This window comes from Stegostoma tigrinum, chromosome 3, assembly GCF_030684315.1.
Source record: "Stegostoma tigrinum isolate sSteTig4 chromosome 3, sSteTig4.hap1, whole genome shotgun sequence".
Lineage (NCBI taxonomy): Eukaryota > Metazoa > Chordata > Chondrichthyes > Orectolobiformes > Stegostomatidae > Stegostoma > Stegostoma tigrinum.
The window spans coordinates 120,503,223-120,519,115 of NC_081356.1; positions in this window are offsets into that span (position 1 = coordinate 120,503,223).

Sequence of the window (15,893 nt, forward strand, 5' to 3'; positions counted from 1 at the left end):
ATTTATATAGCACCTTTGAAAGAAGGTTAAAGCATCCCAAGGCTTTTCATAGAGCACTGAGAAAATAAAATAACGCAATGAGCAACATCATGGGGTATTAGGTCAAGACCAAAAGCTTAATTATAGAAGTGGGTTTTAAGAAAGAGAAGAAAACAGGACAGAGAGGCTGAGAGATACAGGGAAAGCATTCCAGAGCTAAAGGGCTGGGCAGTTGAAGCAACAGGTATCTATGGTTGATTGAGTACAATCAATGATATACAATGCTCCAGAATTAGGTGAGTGCAGATATCACAGACTGCAGTGGGGCTGGAGGGAATTTGATGTATTGGGAGAGTGAAGACAATGCACTGATTTGAAAACGAAGATGAGAAATTTGAAATCAAGATATTGACAGAGAATCAATATAAGCCAGTGAACACAGGAGAGATAGGTAAATGGGATATCCTGGAAAAGAAAATGTGTGGTAGAGTCATGGACAGCAGGAGCAATAGCTAAGTACGAAGATAACAATGGCACTAATGAGGATTTCAGAGGCTGATAAGCTGAGTCAGAGGTGAGGTCAAGTGATGTTTTAAAAAAATGGAAAGAGATAGCCTTTGCAATGCCACATATATGAGGTTGGGGAAATTAATCCTGGAGTGAAATCTGACACTCAGATTGTGAACAGCTTGGTTTAATTTCAGCATTGCCAGGGTGAGAGCAGGAGCTGGTAGGTAGAGAGTGAAATTTAAAGTATGGATTGTAAACATCTTTTTGTTTTTACTAATTGTACTGCAGCAGCTTTTTAAGGTGTGTCATTGTCTTCTGCATTAGTTCATTGATCCTATGAGTAGTCTCCCCAGGATAAGCTCTGGCCCTTGTTACACTGGCATCCTTTGGAAACATTGATCTGAAAGGCAAAGTTGTCTCAAATTCATTTCAATCAGTAATACTTCCAATTTGCCATCCATTACTGAGTAAATGATTAACATCAATAGTAGTGATAATGGTGATGTATAATGATACAAGTGTTTTGGATGAACATACAGGTAGGGACAGCAGGATCAATAGCTCAGGACGAAGATAACAAAGTCTGAATGAGGCTTTCAGAGGCTGATGAGCTGAGACAGGGGTGAAGTCAAGTGATGTTAAAAAAATGCAAACAGGTTGTCTTTTCCTTTTCCTTTGTTTCTTCCTCTCTCCCTCTCTCCTTTGCAGTATTTGCACCCACCTAATCCTTAACTGTTTTTAACTTCAACTATTTAAGTCTGATCTGAAGAAAGGAGTCACTTCCGGTGCCCGGACAGGAGCTGAGTGCCCGGGCCGTGACCCGCCACGAAGACCGAGGGCCGGTGCAATGTTGTTGGATCTGATGCGGGTTGGAGAGAGTCCTGGAGGGGCCAGAGCAGTGGAGGAGCCGCGTACTCGGAGCCACAGTGATGTCAAGTACCTGGGGAATTGTGGGGGGCTGAGCCCTGGAGTGACGGGTGGCCGACAGAGTTCTTCAGCAGGGGATGGCCTCCAGACCGGAGGTGCCAGCTGAGCTGGTGAGGCTGGAGTGGGGCTTTCGTTTTCCACATGGAGTTGGCCCCCTGCAGCGGCATGGCACAGACTGGCGTAGCCCGAAGCAGGACACTCTTGGCGCAACGTGGGCTGGAAATCCCGGAGCAGGGCTCTGGTGGTGGTATAGCAGCAAAGAAGGAAAGTTGGACTCTCTTTAAGTTATCATTTTTTACTTTATTCTATGTACGAGTGACGGTGCACACTTTTCACTGCATTTTGCTTTGAACATACGTGACAATAAAGAATATTCAAAGGATGTTCAGTTCAATTAGGCAAGATTCACTTAACTCATACAAACTGGAAAGAAGTGAAAACTCTAACTCAGTGCTGAGGGCCTGTCTATATGCATCATATATAAATCAAGAGGTCTGGCAGAATGTTCTATGGCCTCTGGTGGCTTTACTTTGGGAAACTAAATAGAGTGAGCCCCCAAACACATGACAAAGCATCCATCAGTTATGTTTGGGGGCTACTTTGAGGAACACCCTACGTTCGGTTCGCAACAAACAACTGCACCTCCCAGTCACGAACCATTTCAACTCCCCCCTCCCATTCCTTGGATGGCATGTCCATCCTGGGCCTCCTGCAGTGCCACAACAATACCACGGGAAGGTTGCAGGAACAGCAACTCATATTTCACTCGGGGGCCCTATAGCCCAATAGTACCAATGTGGACTTCTCAAGCTTCAAAATCTCCCTGCCCCGACTGCATCCCAAAACCAGCCCAGCTTGTCGCCACCTCCCTAACCTGTCCTTCTTCCTACCTTTCCCCTCCTCCCACCTCAAGCCCCCTCCCTGTGAGGAAAGACAGATAGGTGATAGCACTATGTTGCAGTCAGTGCGATGGGTTCAAGTATTTCTGCAAGAAGTGTCAGGAATAAAGGTGACAAACCTAAAGCATGGACCATTACTTGAAGCTACGATGTTGTGGCCATTACAGAGACTGGGATAACACAAGGACATGAATGGTTGTTGGACATTCTGGGGTTTAAATGTTTCAAGAGAAATAGGGAGGGAGGTAAGAGGTGAGGGAATGGCATTGCTGATCAGGGATAGTATCACAGCTGCAGAACGGGAGGTCATCGAGGAGGGTTTGTCTACTGAGCCAGTACGAGTGGAAGTCAGAAACAGGAAAGGAACAGTCACTTTTTTGGGAGTTTTCTACAGGGTCTCCAATAGCAACAGAGACATTGAGGCGCAGATTGGGAGGCAGATTTTGGAAAGGTGCAGAATAATAGAGCTGTCGTCATGGGTGACTTCAACTTCACTAATATAGACTCAAATCTCCTAAGTGCAAATAGTTTTGACAGAGCAAATTTTGTCTGGTGTGTCCGGGAAGGATTTCTGACTCAATATGTAGATAGACTGACTAGAGGGGAGGCCACATTAGATTTGGTAGTTGGCAATGAACGAGGCCAGGTGTCAGATTTCCTGGTGGCAGAGCATTTCAGTGATAGTGATCACAACTCCCTGACCTTGACTGTAGTCTTGGAGAGGGATAGGAACAGAGAGTATATGAAAGTATTTAATTGAAGGAGGGAGAATGACAATGCTATTAAACAAGAGCATAAATTGGGAACAGATGTTCTCAGGGAAATGCACAACAGAAATGCAGAGGTTGTTTAGGGAGTAGTAGCTATGATTACTGGATAGGTTTGTCCTACTGAGGCAAGGAAGGGACGGTAAAGTGAAGGAACCTTGAATGACAAGCCAGGTGGAACATCCAGCCAAGAGGAGGAAGGAATCTTGCTTAAGGTTGATAAAGCAAGGATTGGACAGGGCTCTAGATGTCTATAAGGTAGCCAGGAAGTATCTGAAGAATGGACTTTGGAGAGGTAGAAGAGGGTACAAAAAAGTCTTGGCAAGTAGGATTAAGGAAAATCGCAAAGGTGTTCTATACTTATGAGGAGGATGGCCAGAGTGAGGGTAGGACTGATTAGGGATAGTGGACGGAACTTGAGTGTGGAGTTGGAAGAGGTTTGGGAGGTCCTTAATGAATATTTGCTTCAGTATTCACCAGTGAGAGGGACCTAGATGCTTGTGAGGACAGCGGGAAACAGGCTGATATGCTCGAACAGGTTAAAATAGTATCAGAGATAATGGGAACTGCAGATGCTGGAGATTCCAAGATAATAAAATGTGAGGCTGGATGAACACAGCAGGCCAAGCAGCATCTCAGGAGCACAAAAGCTGACGTTTCGGGCCTAGACCCTTCATCAGAGAGGGGGATGGGGGGAGGGAACTGGAATAAATAGGGAGAGAGGGGGAGGCGGACCGAAGATGGAGAGTAAAGAAGATAGGTGGAGAGGGTGTAGGTGGGGAGGTAGGGAGGGGATAGGTCAGTCCAGGGAAGACGGACAGGTCAAGGAGGTGGGATGAGGTTAGTAGGTAGCTGGGGGTGCGGCTTGGGGTGGGAGGAAGGGATGGGTGAGAGGAAGAACCGGTTAGGGAGGCAGAGACAGGTTGGACTGGTTTTGGGATGCAGTGGGTGGGGGGGAAGAGCTGGGCTGGTTGTGTGGTGCAGTGGGGGGAGGGGATGAACTGGGCTGGTTGAGGGATGCAGTGGGGGAAGGGGAGATTTTGAAACTGGTGAAGTCCACATTGATACCATATGGCTGCAGGGTTCCCAGGCGGAATATGAGTTGCTGTTCCTGCAACCTTCGGGTGGCATCATTGTGGCAGTGCAGGAGGCCCATGATGGACATGTCATCAAGAGAATGGGAGGGGGAGTGGAAATGGTTTGCGACTGGGAGGTGCAGTTGTTTGTTGCGAACTGAGCGGAGGTGTTCTGCAAAGCGGTCCCCAAGCCTCCGCTTGGTTTCCCCAATGTAGAGAAAGCCGCACCGGGTACAGTGGATGCAGTATACCACATTGGCAGATGTGCAGGTGAACCTCTGCTTAATGTGGAATGTCATCTTGGGGCCTGGGATGGGGGTAAGGGAGGAGGTGTGGGGACAAGTGTAGCATTTCCTGCGGTTGCAGGGGAAGGTGCCGGGTGTGGTGGGGTTGGAGGGCAGTGTGGAGCGAACAAGGGAGTCACGGAGAGAGTGGTCTCTCCGGAAAGCAGACAGGGGAGCAGAGGTTCACCTGCACATCTGCCAATGTGGTATACTGCATCCACTGTACCCGGTGCGGCTTTCTCTACATTGGGGAAACCAAGCGGAGGCTTGGGGACCGCTTTGCAGAACACCTCCGCTCAGTTCGCAACAAACAACTGCACCTCCCAGTCGCAAACCATTTCCACTCCCCCTCCCATTCTCTTGATGACATGTCCATCATGGGCCTCCTGCACTGCCACAATGATGCCACCCGAAGGTTGCAGGAACAGCAACTCATATTCCGCCTGGGAACCCTGCAGCCATATGGTATCAATGTGGACTTCACCAGTTTCAAAATCTCCCCTTCCCCCACTGCATCCCTCAACCAGCCCAGTTCATCCCCTCCCCCCACTGCACCACACAACCAGCCCAGCTCTTCCCCCCCACCCACTGCATCCCAAAACCAGTCCAACCTGTCTCTGCCTCCCTAACCGGTTCTTCCTCTCACCCATCCCTTCCTCCCACCCCAAGCCGCACCCCCAGCTACCTACTAACCTCATCCCACCTCCTTGACCTGTCCGTCTTCCCTGGACTGACCTATCCCCTCCCTACCTCCCCACCTACACCCTCTCCACCTATCTTCTTTACTCTCCATCTTCGGTCCGCCTCCCCCTCTCTCCCTATTTATTCCAGTTCCCTCCCCCCATCCCCCTCTCTGATGAAGGGTCTAGGCCCGAAACGTCAGCTTTTGTGCTCCTGAGATGCTGCTTGGCCTGCTGTGTTCATCCAGCCTCACATTTTATTATGCTCGAACAGGTTATTGTTCAGAAGGAGGATGTGCTACAAATTTTGAAAAACATGAGGATAGTTAAGTGTCCTGGGGCCAGACAGTATATAACCAAGGTTACTACAGAAAGTGACGGAAGGCATTGCTGTGCTTTTGGTGATGATCTTGGCATCCTCACTGTCCACTGGAATAATACCAGATGATTGCAAAGTGGCAAGAGTCATGGCATTGTTCAAGAAAGGGAATAGGGATAATCCTGGGAATTAGACTGGTCGGTCTTTCTTCTGTGGTGGGCAAATTATTGGGAAGCATTCTGAGAGATAGCACCTATGATTATTTGGAAAAGCACAGTTTGATTAGAAACAGTCGGCATGGCTTTGTGAGCAGTAGTTCATGCCTCACAAGCCTTATTGAATTCTTTGAGGATGTAACAAAAAACATTGATGAAGGTAGAGCAGTGGATGTGGTGTATATGAGTTTTGGCAAGGCATTTGATAAGGTTCCCCGTGGTAGGGTCATTCAGAAAGTATGGAGGAATGGGATTCAGGGATATTTGGCTGTCTGGATACAAAGCTGGCTGTCCAATAGAAGACAGAGGGTTGTAGTAGATGGAAAGTATTCAGCCTGGATCTCGGTGACCAGTGGTGTTCCACAGGGATCTTTTCTGGGACTTCTGCTCTTTGTGATCTTTATAAATGACTTGGATGAGGAAGTAGAAGGGTGGGTTCGTAAGTTTGCCGATGACATGAAGGCTTGTGGAATTGTGGATAGTGTAGTGGCCTGTTGTAGGTTGCAACGGGGCATTGGCAGGATGCAGAGCTGAACAAAGAAGTGGCAGATGGAATTCAACCCGGAAAAGCATGAAGTGGTTCATTTTGGAAGGTTGAATTTGAATGCAGAATATAGGGTTAGTGGCAGGAATCTTGGCAGTGGAGAAACAGAGGGTTCTTGGGGTCCACATCCATAGATCCCTCAAAATTGCCACCCTAGTTGATAGAGTTATTATGAAGGCATATGGTGTGTTGGTTTTCATTGGCAGGGGAATTGAGTTTAAGAGCTGCAAGGTTATGCTGCGGCTCTATAAACCCTGGTTAGACCACACTTGGAATATTGTGTTCAGTCCTGGTCACCTCATTATAGGAAGGACTTAGAAGCTCTACAGAAGGTGCAGGAGAGATTTACCAGGAAGCTGCCTGGACTGGAGGGCAGGTCTCATGTGGAAAAGTTGAGGGAGCTAGGGCTTTTCTCATTGGGGCGAAGAAGGATGAGAGTGACTTGATAGAGGTGTACAAGATGATGCCAGGAATAGATAAAGTGGATAGCCAGAGACTTTTTCCCAGGGCGGAAATGACTATTGAGAAGGTATAATTTTAAGGTGACTGGAGGAAGATATAGGGGAGATGTCAGAGGTAGGTTCTTTACAGAGGGAGTGGTGTGCACATGGAACACGCTGCCGGCGGTGGTAGTGGACTCAGAAACATGAGGGACATTTAAGCGACTCTTGGCTGATAGTAAGATGTAGGGTATGCAGGGTAGGATGATTTTAGAGTAGGATAATAGGTCGGAAAAACATCATGGGCAGAAGGGCCTGTACTGTGCTGTACTATTCTATGTCCTAGATGTCCAAGTAGCAAGACCTAAAATGATCATGTTCAAGGTCTCTGTAACAATGTTAATTATATCAATGCAACCTACAGATAGCTGCCAACATACAATAAACATTCAAGGGACTGTCCAGTAGACCAGGAAGTGTCTTTCCTCCATTATATTACAGGGAGTTTCCTACACTTAATGTGGATCCTGACATGAGCAGCAGACCATACAGTGTATCTTTATTCCTTAAACCCATTGCCAATTTATTTTCATGTAGTTGAGGTAAGGGTAGTTACTATGACATTCAAGTGTTTTCTAGTGAAGTCCACAAAAATATTTAAATTACTACCTTAGCAATGGTAACTTTTGCTTTCAATAACATTGCCTTAGCAATGAATGAGCATAATTTTCCACGAATGCAAATTTTTAAATCACGCACATACAGGGCAGTGCAAAAACACACTCTATTGTGTGAATTAAATCATCTAATTTGACAGCAGTGCAGCAGATTCTTTGGTCCGCATAGATTTTGTTAAAAGTTCACAAAATTGGTTCTCACATGGCCCTTGAAGAGTTGCAGAACACCTTAAAAATTGAGAAGGTAAAATTGCACCTAATGATTCACAACAGGTCCATTAAGATATAGTTGTGAATGTGTCTTGGCACAGAATGTCATAAAAACATTTATGTTATGGTAAGCTTCAATGTTACAGGGAAAAAAACTATTTCTGATCAAGACAATGTATAAAGATCACAGAGGAGCAGATGGCCCAGATTGCGAGATAACAAAATGTGAGGCTGGATGAACACAGCAGGCCAAGCAGCATCTTAGGAGCACAAAAGCTGACGTTTCGGGCCTAGACCCTTCATCAGAGAGGGTGATGGGGAGAGAGTTCTGAAATAAATAGGGAGAGAGGAGGAGGGAGACTGAAGATGGATAGAGGGGAAGATTGGTGGAGAGGAGAGTATAGGTGCGGATGTAGGGAGGGGATAGGTCAGTCTGGGGATGATGAACAAATCAAGGGGGCGGGATGAGGTTAGTAGGTGGGAAATGGAGGTGCGGCTTGAGGTGGGAGGAGGGGATAGGTGAGAGGAAGAACAGGTTAGGGAGGTGGGGGTGAGCTGGGCTGGTTTTGGGATGCAGTGGGGGAAGGGGAGATTTTGAAGGTTGTGAAGTCAACATTGATACCATCGGGCTGCAGGGTTCCCAAGCGGAATATGAGTTGCGGTTGCTGCAACCTTCGGGTGGCATCATTGTGGCACTGCAGGAGGCCCAGGATGGACATGTCGTCTAAGGAATGGGACGTGGAGTTAAAATGGCTATCGACTGGGAGGTGCAGTTGCTTGTTCCCAACCGCGCAGAGGTGTTCTGCAAAGCGGTCCCCTAGCCTCCGCTTGGTTTCCCTAGTGTAGAGGAAGCCACAACGGGTACAGTGGATGCAGTATACTACATTGGCAGATTTGCAGGTGAACATCTGTTGATATGGAAAGTCATCCTGGGGCCTGGGATAGGGGTGAGGGAGGAGGTGTGGGGGCAAGTGTAGCACTTCTTGCGGTTGCAGGGAAGGTGCCGGGTGTGGTGGGGTTGGAGGGGATTGTGGAGCAGACAAGGGAGTCACGGAGAGAGTGGTCTCTCCGGAAGGCAGACAAGGGTGGGGATAGAAAAATATCTTGGGTGGTGGGGTCGGATTGTAGATGGCGGAAGTGTTGGAGATGATATGTTGTATCCGGAGGTTGGTGGGGTGGTATGTGAGAATGAGGTGGATCTTCTGGGGGTGGTTGTGGTGGGGGTGGGGTGTCAGGGGTGTGTTGCGGGAAATGCGGGATACACGGTCGAGGGCGTTCTCGACCACTGCGGGGGGATGTTGCGGTCCTTGAAGAACTTGGACATCTGGGATGTGCGGGAGTGGAATACCTCATCCTTAGAGCAGATGCGGCGGAGGCGAAGGAGTTGGGAATAGGGCATGAAATTTTTGCAGGAGGGTGGGTGGGAGGAGGTCTATTCTCGGTAGCTGTGGGAGTCAGTGGGCTTGAAATCGACATCAGTTTCTAGCTTCCTCTTTGCAGAACACCTCCGCTCGGCTCGCAATAAACAATTGCACCTCCCAGTCGCGAACCATTTTAAATCTTCCTCCCATGCCTTGGACGACATGTCCATCATGGGCCTCCTGCAGTGCCACAATGATGCCACCCGAAGGTTGCAGGAACAGCAACCCATATTCCGCTTGGGAACCCTGCAGCCCAATGGTATCAATGCAGACTTCACCAGCTTCAAATTCTCCCCTTCCCCCACTGCATCCCAAAACCAGCCCAGCATCTCCCATCCCCCCACTGCATCTCAAAACCAGCCCAGCTCAACCCCACCTCCCTAACCTGTTCTTCCTCTCACCTATCCCTTCCTCCCACCTCAAGCCGCACATCCATTTCCCACCCACTAACCTCATCCTGCCTCCTTGACCTGTCCGTCCTCCCCAGACTGACCGATCCCATCCCTACCTCCCCACCTGTACTCTCCTCTCCACCTATTCTCTCCTCTATCCATCTTTGGTCCACCTCCCCCTCTCTCCTTATTTATTTCAGAACCCTCTCCGATGAAGGTTCTCGGCCCAAAATGTCAGCTTTTGTGCTCCTAAGATGCTGCTTGGCCTGCTGTGTTCATCCAGCTACACACTTTGTTATCTTGGATTCTCCAGCATCTGCAGTTCCCATTATCTCTGGTCCAGATTGCTGTTCTCTTAGATTTAAACAAGATTGGTGAAAAAAATGATGTGAGTTCTTTAGTTGAAGATAAGTCTCTTCAGAGATAGAGGTCACTCAGAGACAATGTTCAGTACTGACTTCTTTAAAATAACAGAAATGTTACAGTGCAGAAGGAGTCCAAATGATCCATCATGACTGCGCCAGCTCTTCAAATGAGCATCATTGCCGACTGCCAATTTCCTGCCTTCCTCCCATAGACTATGTCAGGCAGGGATAGAGTGTAAAAGCCTAAGAGTAAGTCAACAAATGACGTCAGAGGTTACAAAAAGCAATTACAGGAAAACATTAAAGGTTTTATATCTGAATGCACATTGCATTCAAACCGAAACAAATGAATCAATATTGCAAATACAAATAACTAAGAATGACATACCGTTATGGAGGAGTTACAGAATGATATACATTGAATCCTAAACATTGAATCATTCATGACATTTTGGATTGTGAGGACGTTTGGAAAGATGTAAGGGTAACTTTGGCTTTCTTTATTCCTTTGTGGGATGCGGGTGTTGCTGGCTGGCCAACATTTATTGCCCATGCCTAGTTGCCCTTCAGAAGGTGGTGGTGTTCCACTGCATCTGCTGTCCTTGTCCTACTAGATGGAAGTGGTTATGGGTTTCGAGATAGTACACACAGCTGCTACTGAGCATCAGTGGTGGAGGCAGTGGATGCTTGTGGATGTAGTGTCACAAAGATACTTCTTTGGTCCAAAATTGAAAGAATAATAAATAAAAGTCCAGCATGAGAATAAAAAATAAAACATACTGAACTTACAGACCTTCCATCCCAGTTCTTGCCAGCAGCTAGTCTCCAGACCACTGACGAGTTTGTTTTAATTTTTCAAAATTCTCTTGATTCAGGGAAGGTTCCATTTGGTTAGGAAATATAAATTCTTTACTGATAAAATGGAGATATCAAAAACAAGAAACTACCAGCTAGTTAGCTTAACGTGTCACTGGAAATATATGAAAATGAATCGTAAAGATGTTGTGGCAGGGCCAGCAACACTTCATCCTGTGAATGAATAACTTAGTAAAAATGCACAAAAGAACATTCACATGAAGTATAGATATGCACAGAGGCAGATAGTGTTTTAAATTGACAGAATGATAAGATAGAATAATAGTAGTACATCCACTCCAACCTCTCCCCCGCAGAACGGGCAGCCCTCCGCTCCCTCCGCTCCAACTCCAACCTCACCATCAAACCCGCAGACAAGGGTGGCGCAGTGGTAGTATGGCGCACTGACCTCTACATCGCCGAGGCCAGACGCCAACTCTCCGACACCACCTCCTACTGCCTCCTCGATCATGACCCCACACCCGAGCACCAAACCATCATCTCCAACACCATTCACGACCTCATCACCTCAGGGGACCTCCCACCCACAGCCTCCAACCTCATTGTTCCCCAACCCCGCACGGCCCGTTTCTATCTCTTTCCCAAAATCCACAAACCTGCCTGCCCTGGTCGACCCATCGTCTCAGCCTGCTCCTGCCCCACCGAACTCATCTCCACCTATCTGGACTCCATTTTCTCCCCTTTGGTCCAGGAACTCCCCACCTACGTCCGTGACACCACCCACGCCCTCCACCTCCTCCAGGACTTCCAATTCCCTGGCCCCCAACACCTCATATTCACCATGGACGTCCAGTCCCTGTACACCAGCATTCCGCATGGAGATGGCCTCAAGGCCCTCCGCTTCTTCCTGTCCCGCAGGCCCGACCAGTCCCCCTCCACCGACACTCTCATCCGCCTAGCTGAACTCGTCCTCACACTCAACAACTTCTCTTTTGACTCCTCCCACTTCCTACAGACTAAGTGGGTGGCCATGGGCACCCACATGGGCCCCAGCTATGCCTGCCTCTTTGTAGGTTACGTGGAACAGTCCCTCTTCCAAACCTACACAGTCCCCAAACCCCACCTCTTCCTCCGGTACATTGATGACTGTATCGGCGCCGCCTCTTGCTCCCCAGAGGAGCTCGAACAGTTCATCCACTTCACCAACACCTTCCACCCCAACCTTCAGTTCACCTGGGCCATCTCCAGCACATCCCTCACCTTCCTGGACCTCTCAGTCTCCATCTCAGGCAACCAGTTTGTAACTGATGTCCATTTCAAGCCCACCAACTCCCACAGCTACCTAGAATACACCTCCTCCCACCCACCCTCCTGCAAAAATTCCATCCCCTATTCCCAATTCCTCCGCCTCCGCCGCATCTGCTCCCACGATAAGACATTCCACTCCCGCACATCCCAGATGTCCAAGTTCTTTAAGGACCGCAACTTTCCCCCCACAGTGATCGAGAACGCCCTTGACCACGTCTCCCGTATTTCCCGCAACACATCCCTCACACCCCGCCCCTGCCACAACCGCCCCAAGAGGATCCCCCTCGTTCTCACACACCACCTGACCAACCTCCGGATACAACGCATTATCCTCCGACACTTCCGCCATTTACAATCCGACCCCACCGCCCAAGACATTTTTCCATCCCCTCCCCTGTCAGCTTTCCGGAGAGACCACTCTCTCAGTGACTCCCTTGTTCGCTCCACACTGCCCTCCAACCCCACCACACCTGGCACCTTCTCCTGCAACCGCAGGAAATGCTACACTTGTCCCCACACCTCCTCCCTCACCCCTATCCCAGGCCCCAAGATGATATTCCACATTAAGCAGAGGTTCACCTGCACATCTGCCAATGTGGTATACTGCATCCACTGTACCCGGTGCGGCTTCCTCTACATTGGGGAAACCAAGCGAGGGTTGGGGACCGCTTTGCAGAACACCTCCGCTCAGTTCGCAACAAACAACTGCACCTCCCAGTCGCGAACCATTTTAAATCTTCCTCCCATGCCTTGGACGACATGTCCATCATGGGCCTCCTGCAGTGCCACAGTGATGCCACCCAAAGGTTGCAGGAACAGCAACTCATATTTCGCCTGGGAACCCTGCAGCCATATGGTATCAATGTGGACTTCACCAGTTTCAAAATCTCCCCTTCCCCTACTGCATCCCTAAACCAGCCCAGTTCATCCCCTCCCCCCACTGCACCACACAACCAGCCCAGCTCTTCTCCCCCACCCACTGCATCCCAAAACCAGTCCAACCTGTCTCTGCCTCCCTAACCGGTTCTTCCTCTCACCCATCCCTTCCTCCCACCCCAAGCCGCACCCCCAGCTACCTACTAACCTCATCCCACCTCCTTGACCTGTCCGTCTTCCCTGGACTGACCTATCCCCTCCCTACCTCCCCACCTACACTCTCTCCACCTATCTTCTTTACTCTCCATCTTCGGTCCGCCTCCCCCTCTCTCCCTATTTATTCCAGTTCCCTCTCCCCATCCCCCTCTCTGATGAAGGGTCTAGGCCCGAAACGTCAGCTTTTGTGCTCCTGAGATGCTGCTTGGCCTGCTGTGTTCATCCAGCCTCACATTTTATTATCTTATAATAGTAGTACATTTGGCCATTAAAAATGTCCACTCTAACATGTGCTCATGGTGTAACTGAAATGATTGTGAATACAGAGAAAGCCCATTGACAATATTGTGTTTTCAGAGCTCTCCCACAAGATACAGCAAGAGGCTATGTTTGACTGTGAGATCACTTCTCTGACAGTCTATTTGCAAAAGTTAATGGCTGCTATTGAAATTTTAGCTTTGAGAGCCAGTTTTTATTAACCTTTCATTAATTTCAAAACCACTATTTAATCTGCTCTTAGGCTTCATTGTTCTAAAGAGGACAACATCAATCCCATTCCTGGGATGTTTTCTTATCTTAAAAGTGCTTCTATAAATCCAGCTTGTGGTTGCTGCGAGCATTCAGCATGACTCTCCTGATGCTTGTGTTGCCCGCGCCATCCTTCCACTACAGAATCAGTCCTTCTGTGTATGATGACAGAGAGAATGCAGATAATACTATGCCAGGTGCTCTAGTGAATTATTGAGAGTAGAGCAATTACATCAGGAGTAGATAGTTTAATGAAAATAAACATGAGGTGGCACAATTTGAGCGCGAGAATGCGAATGAAGATGTCTCAGAGTCACAACCGCAAGTGCCAATGGTGCAATCACCGTTGAATCTGAAAGCTGCGCAGGAATTCCAAGCATCAAGACGTTCCATTCATTCCACTTCACACCTTGCACTCTGCACTTGAAGACCACAATGCAGTTGTCTATTGACAGTAATTATGAAACACTGGGTGGTCTGTATACAGAATATGGCACCAGCAATTACTGTGAACCACATTGCATAACAGCCAGACATAAACAAGGGAAAATAGTGAGTGACCTTTCAGAAGAGGCACTATTTTAATTTGTGTTGCATGGCTTTTTAACCCTGTAGCACAAAATCCTGGTTTTGCAGATGCTTGTTTCATTATTTTCAGTATATCACATTCTCAGCCTCTTTAGATTCTACCTCACCAAGCATGACTCACTGACTGATGTGAAAGTTATGAGATTCATGCTTATTAAGGCACAGAATAAGACCATTCAGTCCAAGAAAATCCATACTGTCCCTTGAGAGTAATCTATCAGTCAGTGGAGAATTCTAGGCCTGCGATTACATAAGCACTTGAAAAGTACATAGGAGTCAGAATGTGGAGATTTGAAAAAATACGTACAAACAATTTAATAAAGAATATTTGATAGTGAACAAACTTTCACTCACAAAGTCTATTCAAAGGTTTTTTATATTCCAAGTGGTTGAACTGTTATGAAAAAAATAATTTCTATTCAGTTGCCACGGCATAGACAGCAAATCCTTTAATTGCTTTTTCAAGTCGTTAATCAAACTTTGAAACTCCCTCCATGATAATGTTTTAGGTTCTGAAACTCAGCCAAACATTCACAAGTGGCATATTTACAGCCCTTGTCAACTAAGTTTTCTTTTTGATACCATTCAACCAGACGCTACTTTCTTTGTGAATATATGTCGCTTAGTCAAGACTGTCTAAGAGATGGTAATCTCAGAATGCATGGACAAAGTCAATAGAAACTATAAGCTTTCAAGTTATTCAAGTGGCACTGGGAAAAAAAAAGCAACAAACACCTTTATTGACCCTGCAAAGTCCTCCTTACTGACATCTGGGGCAAAATGCTAAAATTGGGAGAGTTGTCTCACAAGCTAGGCAAGTCTTAGGGTGGCACGGTGGCTCAATGATTAACACTGCAGCCTCACAGCACCAGGGACCTGGGTTTGATTCCAGTCTCGGCCGACTGCCTGTGTGGAGTTTGCACGTTCTCCCTGTGTCTGCGTGGGTTTCCTCCGGGTGCTCCGGTTTCCTCCCACAGTCCAAAGATGGGCAGGCTCTGTGAATCGGCCATGCTAAATTGCCTGTAGTGTTCAGAGGTGTGTGGGTTATAGGGGGATGGGTCTGGGTGGGATACTTCAAGAGGCAGTGTGGACTTGTTGGGCCGAAGGGCCTGTTTCCACACTGTAGGAAATCTAACCTAATCTAATTAACAGCCTGCCATAGTCATACTCAAAGAATCATACCTTACTGAAAATGTTCCAGACACGACCATCACCAACCCTGGGTATGTTCTATCTTATCAGTAGGACATATCCAGCAGAGGCGGTAGTATTGTGGCATACATAGAAACATAGTAAAGAGGAGCAGGAAGACCCCACTTGTCCCTTTGACCCTGCTTCATCATTCAATATGACCACAGCTGATTATCCATCTCAGTGTCCTGTTTCCACTTTTGGCCCATATGCTGTGATCATTTTAGCTGAAAGAACAATAATAACACCTTGTTGAACTCAAGTGATTTTTGTGCCAGAGAGTTCCATAGGCTCACCACCTTCTAGGTGAAGAAATTTCTCCTCATCTCAGCTCTATATAGCTTATCCTTAGACAGTGATCCCTGGTTCTAGGCACTCCATCATCAGGTACATCCTTCCTGAATTTATCTGGTCTTGCCTGTTAGAATTTTCTGGGATTTCTATGAGATCGTACTCCCACCTCATTGTTCTAAGCTCCAATGAATATAGTCTTGGCCCATCCAGTTCCACACCATTCCAAAGCATTGTTCCACATCCTTCATAGCCCGATATGGAGACCAAAACTGCATACAATACTCCAAGTGTTATCTCACCAAGGCCTTCTACAATTGCAGCAAGACATCTCAGCTCCTGCACTTGAGTCCTCTCTCTGTGAAGGTCGGCAT